Consider the following 8637-nt stretch of genomic DNA (forward strand, 5'->3'; position numbering starts at 1 on the left):
CCATCGTCCGCCATTTTACGGTCGCCATTGAGAAGTGAAAACCCTCCTAAATGTTCTCGAATAATAGCGGCCTCGCCGTGTGATTTTCGGGGCTGAGAGAGGCGCGCCGCCGCGAGAAGTGTTGCTAATGAGTGTACGGCGTACGATGGAGAAGCCATGACGCATCCGTCGCATCAAACAAACGGCGCTAGCCTGGAGGACTGCCACACGAATTTCTTCGCACTGGTGAGTGATCAGTGAGCCCACTCTTCGTAAGAGTCGGAGCACATATCTACTCTGTGTTTGGAGATTCGGAAGAACGAGACTTTGGCTTCACAGGACGGAAACCAGTTGTCCAACGGCTGTTTAACGGTACCGTGTAATGTTGCGAGCAGAAGTCGTCCGGGTTAACCTATATATTGGAGTATTCCCGTGGGCAGTACTCGATCGTTCGTGTCGACGTCGGTGTTGTGTATCGCGGCACTCCCCTCCCCTCCCTTCCATTACTGTGTATATAATATATATATATATGTGTATACATACATATACGTACATAGTTGCATGTACATATGCCTATATATACATCTATATATGTACATATGTACATACATAAGTAGTTATATATATGCGCAAGCGTGTATGTGCGCGTCAGTGGGATTTGAAGTTTATGCGACCCAATGTCATGCCTGATTCATGTCGGCCCTGAGTTTTCCACTCGTGAAAGAATTAAGGAGGTTGTAGCAGGGCTGTCCGAAGACTGTTGCATGTATCCTTTGGTTATCGCAGTGAATATTGTTAATTTGTTGTGCTGTGTAGTTGGTGTTCTATTAGTGATCTTTCGATAAACTTGTGGTCGAAAACGCGATCTTTTTACAACAGATAACAAGATCGTCTCTCGTAACATTCCTTTCGCCTTTCAACAAAGCCACAAAACTGTGTCAGACATTGTTTGCACCACTTGAAAGTCCTCGTCTGCTCTGGTCCGGCGAGTCTAGGAACTCCTTTTCGTTGAACTCGACGAACCTCAAACGTGCTTATGTGATACATACCAACCTATTGATGTATATGGATTCTTCGTATACTTCTACTTGTCTACAGGACGTTTCGAAAATAGGTGCTCCAATACCAGGAGTGTATATTGCTCCTTTTTCTTTTGTGAATAGAATAATTTTTGTGAAAATAGTTTTTTCTTAAATTACAACTGATTTAGTTTGTTTTTTTAAAGTTCTTAAGAATACTTGACATATCTGTGAGATTGCGATTAAATTGTTTTTGGTGGTGATACGTGATTATATGTGATTAAACATAATTCATATATGACAAAATTTGATTATATTTTATTCTTATATTGCCGATGATGATATATTTTATTTTGAATTAAAAATGACAATAGAATCAAGTTTATATTTTTAATGAAATATATTTTCTTTCTTATGACTTATGATTCGAATCAATTTAATTTTTTTTTTAATATAATATATAATCATTATTATTATATTAAAATAATAAATTATATGTATATTATTAAAAAATATTTTACGTTTTAATAAATTTTTTTTCATTGGTTTTTAATATAGTTATTTTTCAAACATATGGTAAAAGAATTTTCTATAATTCGTTTTTAAATTATAAATAAATATTAATAATAAAAATATTTTGAGTGTATAGATTGTATTAAATGACATAATATATAAATATTTAAATATATCAATATGATAATAATTTATATAAATCAATAAAATTATTAAAAAATTCATAATATAAAAAAATATTTTTAATTTTTGTTTATGTTCAAGAAATTTCAAAATGCATAATATATTGAATGTATAATGATATAATATATTAATTTAAGGAATTACAAGTAAAAGAATAGTAATTTAGTAATTTAACAAAACAAAACATCATTATAGTTAAAATATCTTTTTTTATTTATAAGATTGGCAGATACGTGTCTAAAGTTTAATCACCTATTTTAGAAACGGCCTGTATGCAAGGCCTCTAGGCTGTCTCTTCCTCTTTCTCTTTCCATTTTGACCATGCAGTATGCGCGCGACTCGTGTATACACATACTTATCGCGCGTATAACGGCGAGACAGACACATTTTTCTGTTACATTCGTAGCGCACCGCATTCCCATGAACAGTCGATCAAAACATCTACCTTTAAATGAGATTATAGCGTTCGTTTCATTTATTCTCTTCTTTTTTCTTATTCCGTTAAATTTATGGTCATGTTTTCATAAATATAAATTGAAAAATCTTTTTGAAAATTATTTTAAGCAATTTTTCATCTAAAATATCATCGAAATAACACATATGACAAAAATCGCGATAAAAGATATTCAGACAAAATCTAAAAAAATTGAAATTCAAAAAACATTAATTTCGGTCGTAATTTCGATTATTTTTATATATATTTTTTTTTTTTTACATTTCATGATACGTTTTTATTGAGTTATATTAAAATTTGAGGAAGTTTAGTGTCGTGTCATTTCTATCTCTGTCGGTTGCAAGAACTATGCTTTCGTTTTGACTCCCCTCGTAGCTTTCCCCGATGAAATTCGTTTACTTCTAACGACAGTTCGTCGCCCTCCACTGTTCCGCATGAATTCGATTTAAGAAATTATTTCGAAATTTTTTTCAAACAACTTCGTAACGTGGCATGATTTCGAAGTACAGTATATTCACGCAGTATTTTTATCAATATTACGAAATATCATGATGTGATATCGTTGAGTTTTTAATTATTTTTACAAAGTTTAAAAAAATCTTTAGATATTAAATACATTATAAATTATTTTAAATATATTTTAATTGAAAAATTAATTTATTAATTTTTATAAGTTAGAGGTATTAATGTATTTAAGATTTATCAAAAGTTACATAAATACTTCGAATAATGTAATATATATAATATTTTGTTTGGAGAAATTTTGAGATGTTTCAAACAAAATAACTTTAAGATGACTTTTGTATATATACAATTTTATAATTTGTATTCATAATAAAATTTGAACTGCAACGGTCAGATAGGAGCAATGCTCGGGACAGTGGTTCTCAATCAAAAATATATAAAAGCGTGTTTATCTATTATCTAAAGAGATTGTACAATACAATTAATCTGAAACATTGATAAGCATTGATTTTATCAATAAAAATATATATCAAAACATAGTTGTATATTAGATTATATTTATTTAATAATTTTATTTGCTTTATTCCATAAAAATTGTACTTAATAATTTTTAAATAAAATAAATACTTTTTTTTGTTACACAAATAAAATGTTTATATTACTTGAAGAGTCATTAATACAGATTATAGAATTATAGTATTAATAAAATAGCAAGAGCGTGAATTTACTTCTTCGTTGACGTTAAACGGCTAAAATTTTAATATTTTAATTATTAATCACTATTCAAAAGTTACAAAAGATTGATTTATTTGAATAAATTATAAATTTATTAAAAAATATTATTTATATATAATTATTTATTAGTAAATTATTTTTTTTTTAATGGAAAATACAATAGAATATATATTTTTTATATAAATATTAGTAAAAAAAAGAAAACTAAAATATATTTAAAATTCGTTAAGAAACATAATTTTAAGATATATTGGAAATAATAATAATATAACTAAAAATAAGTTTTTAAAAACAAAAATAGATTCAAGTATGATCATAAATTTATTTCGTGTATATATATTCGTGTATATATATTCGTGTATATATAAATATTTAAAAAAAAAAACTTTATAAATATTTAAAAAAAAAATGTCACTGAAAGACAAATACAAATTATTTTATATTTAACATATATTTAATTGTCAAAATTTTTCATTATCGTTATAAATCACATGATGAGAGAAAAAAATCAATAATTTCTCAGTTATGATTGACAATTAATTGAAAATATTAAAAAAGTACTTGTTAATTATTATTTTTTAATTTTAATCTAATTTAATCTTTATCTGCAATATCACTTTGAAATAAGGAATAAATAAAAATGATAATTTTCATATCAATAATTTATTACAAAAAATAAATCAAAATCTTAAAATCTATCTTTGTTAACACAAATTTTTTGATAATCGTAAGATCTTCCATCTGCCAATATCAAATAATTAGAATTTATTAGAATTAATTAGAATTAATAAATCAATTAAATAAAAATCAAAATAATTAGAATTTTTAATTCTGAATTAGTATTATGAATTGTCATAACAGTTTGAATTAGATTTAGATTAGATTACTTAATAATATTATCACTTAAAATGTAGAATATAATTATAATGGGATATATTAAAATTAATATCTCTAAAATTTTTTTAAATAATTTGTAATCCTAATTGGCAACTGTACCATATTCATATAATATTTATATATTACGTTCAAGTAAAATTTTATTATATATTTGTTACAGATATTTTTTTTTTTTTTTATTTAGCTATATTTTTCACCTCTATCGTAAAATTTTTGTTTTCATAATTTAGTTATTGAAAGGTTAAATAACTAAACTGTTGTGGATCATTAGTTTAGTATCTACAGCTGAACAAAACCAATTGAAAGTTAACATTAGAATTCCAGAAATGATTATTATGACTGCTCTTACTATTATTATATTTTTTTTTATTTTTGAATATTCTGAATTAAATAAATAATTTAAAATTTACTGTTCACACACGCACGCACGCACGTATTAGTTTATTATATTAAAATATAGTACACAAGTTTTATATGTGATCGTTAAACTTTAATTGCATCAAATTTTATTCATTTAAAATTGAGGGTTCAAAAAATGAGAGAAAAAAACGGTATTCCGAGGTCAGCACGAAACAAAAGTAGCGAGCTCAAAATCGGGCGATGTGTAAACTCTCTTGTAGTCTTAACACGTGACGTCCTCGCGGTGCAAGGCTTTCACCTAGGCTGGTCAAGCCCCCTTCGGCTTCTCCTGTTTCTCTCCACGGAGCACCAGTTTCAGCATAATCTAGCCGAGTGACTTCGTCGACGAAGAAGCCGCGTGCCTCGCGTATCTCGCTCGAGAAATCACCAGAACGGACTGATATATAATAGAGCAGTGTTTCCCAACATTTTTGGAATATACTCCTTTGTTATAATAGTCAAATAATCTGTCATTCCTATCTTTTCTCAAAATTATATAAAAGTAAATTATATAAATAAGATAAAATAAATATTGGAAATCTATTGTAGCAAATGTATGAAATATTTAATCATTTATTAATATATAATCGCGATAAATTTTTAATATTTTTTTTAGTATTCACCATCACTATTATAATATAATTTATTATCAGATAACTATATTGAAATAAATAAATGTTAAAAATTTTTATAGAATTTTCTATATAAATAATAGCAAATAAATAATTATTATAATCTCTTAAATCACTTGGCTTTTTTTCAGAGGTCACAAGTTGGGAAACACTGAAATAGAGAATATCCAGTGACTCTCTAATTCTTCTTTGAACATGAACATTTTTTCTCGTCTGATTTTATTCAGAATATGCAAAATAAAAGGAATGTAAATGAACAGTTAAATATAATTGAAGTACTGCATTTGATTAATTTTTTTTAAGTTCATTATAGATTACAAACATTTTTTTTAAATAAAGTAAATTTTTAAATAATTATTTATAAGTCATGTCATAATCTAAATAATATAAAATAATGAATGATGAATTTATTGATCTCGGAATTCATAGTATTAAATTATATTTTTTACATATATTATTAAATTAAATTCAAAATAATAAACTATATTTAAAATGAATAAAAAAATGTAGAAATAGAAAAAGAAATCAAATTATACATATTTTTAATTCTTTTAAAAAATTATAATAGAAAAATGAGCGAAAGAAAAATAACAAGGATAATAGTGCGATTGATAATATAAAATTTGCTAGTTAATTTGTCATTGATACAAGTTTAATTAAATATTTATAATTATAATAAATATTTATAATATATTATAACAGACTTTCTACATACTAATTTTAAAAACAGACTTGTATTATAAAACAAATCAATATTAAATTATGATATTTATCGATATCGATTTTTTTGTAATAAAAAACAAGTTAAATATTTAAAATACGATTTAAAAAAATTTTAAATTATAACATAATAATGTATTTAATTAATTTAGATATATTTAAGTTTAATATAAATTCCTAGATACTATTCATTTATATTATCTATTTCAAAATTGATAATTAATTTGTCATTTACCAATAAATAAATATATGAAAATTGTAAATAACAAATGGAAAAAAAATAATAAAAAAATAGAAAAAATAGAAAATATTAAATCGTGGTAAGAAAAATACATAGAATCTCAATGAAAGAAATCTCATATTTTTAATATAGAAATGTATTGTTTAAATTTAAATAATGGAATATATAATTTTTTATAAAGAAACATAATTAAAATAATTAATTCTTTTAATAATAAGAATATATAACATAATCTTAAACATGCTTTATTTTATTTTTACATTTTGTTTGATTAATAAATAATTATTTTTTTTTGTACATATAATAAAATCAATTATTCTAATATATAATATATATATTTTGTCTACTTTTTATCAAAATATATTTTATAATAAAACACGAATTAGACATATATAAAATATTCTATAATGAATTCTATAATGAAATATTCTATAATGAAAGTTAAAAAAATCATTATTGCTTTAGTTTTAATAAAATTGATAATTAGTAATTGATTGAAAATACTTAATGATAATTTTTGCTACAAATAGTAAGGTAAAAATAAGTTTGCATTTTTTTATGCTATATAATATATTATATAATATTATTTTAAAGATTTTTCTGAAAAATTGTTGAATTGATTTTTTTTTAATATTTTGCTGTAAGATGCTGAATTTGCAATCATATTTTACTAATTGAAATATATATTGAATATACTATTACATTCATTGTTAAAGATTCTTTAATATTATATTTTATATTAGATATTTATATTAAGATAAATGATTTTACGTACAATTATGAATAACTTTTTTAAATAACATTTACAATTTTAATTGTACATTGAATATTTATAAAAAATCTCGTTTAAACAATGAAATTCTATTTTTTTTCTTTTTTTTAGATTTTCTTTATTTATTCTATATATATAAGAAGATATAAATTTTTAGAATTATTATAGAATTTCAAAGAGACAGATTCTTTAATTATACTTGTAAATCTTTATTCTAATTGAAAAATTATAACGAATAATTGATAACCATAAATCATAATGTATATAATAATGAATATATATTTAATATTATCTTTGATGATATTCACAATCAAACTCAATATCCAAAAAAAATTTATTCTAAAATAAGTATAAAATATCGATAAAAAATTATTCTTAAATAATACTTTATTTAAAAAATTAATATTTCTATATTTTAAAAATTTTTTTTATTTAAAAAAACTAGTAACGAATATTTTCAAATAATATTTATAAATATTCATATTCAAATTTCATTTAGTTAAGATTTTAATATTAATAAATATTATTTACAATTATTTACAATTTTAAAAAATTGAAATATTAAAAAAATAATTGTATATATTATTAAAATAGTAATACTGCTTTATTGTAAAAAAAAAAAATTTTTAAATAAGATTCAAATAAAATTGGAAGAATTGACGCAGGAAGTACAATTTCATAGGAAAAAGAAAGACGAACGTCAGTGGCATCGTAGAGGCGTATACTCTATCCACTTTCGAGTGGCTTGTACGCAAGAGAATTCCGCTTCGTTACGCACGTGAATGTAATGTTCGTGCTGCTTTAACGGCAAGCGTATAAGGAGGGCAGTAAATGGGAATTTACAGCTGTAGCTGCATTCTATGCGCACCAAAACATTCTCTGTTGCTATAAAAATGAGATTGTATAGTTTCTTCTATATCTTCATTGATATTCGGCATTATTCCTCTCACTACACGATCAATAATTCGATATGCTTATGTGTATTTTTGACTCAAAATACGTGGATTGCAATCCATTGGAAATTATAATCGACGAAGGTTGTATCAGTAAATTGTCCATGATTGTTCTATCGTTCCATATATTGTTTTTAATATTTTAAATTAAATATTTTTGAATTAAATAAAAGTCAAATATTATAAATTATCAATGTTTAAAGATATTTTGATGATACAACGAAATATTAAAATATCTTTGATATAAGATCATTTTTAAACCGATTTTTAGATTACTTAACAATAAAAGATGAGAATTATTTAAAATCATTTTTATCTTTTTGAAAGATAAATTTCATTTTTATTCATTTAGATATCATTTTCAAACGTAAATATTTAAAATCTTATACAAAATTTCAATTTTTTTAAAATTATTAGAAAATTAATTATATAGTTTATCAAATCTATATTTAAAGATTCTATAAAAATATAAAATTATTAAAATTTTAATACATAAACATTTCACTTTTAAATATATTGAATTAATATAAATAATATAATATTAATATAAATTTAAATAGACTATTATTAATATTATATATTATTTTAAAAATTTATAACAAAGAAAAATTAGATTAATTCTTTTAAAAAAAATTTTTTTAAATAAATATAATTAATTATTTATTTTAGATTCAA

Source organism: Apis dorsata, unplaced genomic scaffold (genome assembly GCF_000469605.1).
Source record: "Apis dorsata unplaced genomic scaffold, Apis dorsata 1.3 scaffold_502, whole genome shotgun sequence".
Classification (NCBI taxonomy): Eukaryota; Metazoa; Arthropoda; class Insecta; order Hymenoptera; family Apidae; genus Apis; species Apis dorsata.